Here is a 1,122-nt window from a genome sequence, read left to right as displayed (position 1 = left end):
GCTCGATTTGACATTTTTAACACCAACCTTTACATTTTTTACCTTTCCGAATCTGATTTTTTTTAATATAGGTCATTATGAGTCAGTGAATAGAGGACCAAGTGGACAGTTTCTCTAAATCCTAAGATGAAGGACAGTTATGTCAAGGACGCCAATGTATTCCAGTAATGAAGGAATTAAGGAGGTTATGTATTCCAATGGTGGGGGAATTAAGGAACGAGATATTGACAAAGGCTCACAACTCATCATTTGCTATGCACTTAGGTAGTACAAAAAATCAGAGTGTCCTTGAGATTCGAGCGTAAGAGTAAACTTGAACAATACTAACTTTTGTAGAAGCTTGGAAAACCATGTCGTGGCCATTTTAAATCTCTAATGTGTTCAATTGATTTCAATAATGATAAGCTAATGTATTTTTATTTTACCTTTATTTGAGTTGTCAGAAGTGGGATCTGAACGCACACCCTCGATCCCGCATTGGTTGGAGAGGGGAATGAAGTACAACTTATATGAGTCTTTAAACATATCTTTAGCATACGTGATTTAAAATTGTGCTAACCGCGATATAATAAGAAATATGTTAAGAAATAGAAATAGAAAATAACGTGATTTAAAATTGTGCTAACCGCGATATAATAAGAAATATGTTAAGAAATAGAAATAGAAAATAGCGTGATTTAAAATTGTGCTAACCGCGATATAATAAGAAATATGTTAAGAAATAGAAATAGAAAATAGAATTGGAAAAGTGTATGATCTTCATTCAGGTTTACCACGTTCAAATAGATACAAACTATCGACTAATACTTAAAAATAGAAAAAATATATATAACTAACTAAATCTTGTAAATATTATAAAATACACGATTAATCAAATTTATACTAAGAACTCCCTAAATATCTCACATATATTCTAACTAATATATCTCCAAAATATCCTCTTAATACTCCCCCTCAAGTTGAAGAGTGTATGTCGATCACACCCAACCCTCTTAATACTCCCCCTCAAGTTGAAGAGTGTATGTCGATCACACCCAACCCTCTTAATACTCCCCCTCAAGTTGAAGAGTGTATGTCGATCACACCCAACTTGTCCTTCAAAAGATCAAATTGCTGTCACAT

This window comes from Cucurbita maxima, unplaced genomic scaffold (assembly GCF_002738345.1).
Source record: "Cucurbita maxima cultivar Rimu unplaced genomic scaffold, Cmax_1.0 Cma_Scf00327, whole genome shotgun sequence".
Lineage (NCBI taxonomy): Eukaryota > Viridiplantae > Streptophyta > Magnoliopsida > Cucurbitales > Cucurbitaceae > Cucurbita > Cucurbita maxima.
The sequence above is the reverse complement of the archived record's forward strand: the minus strand, read 5'-3'. Positions refer to the sequence as shown.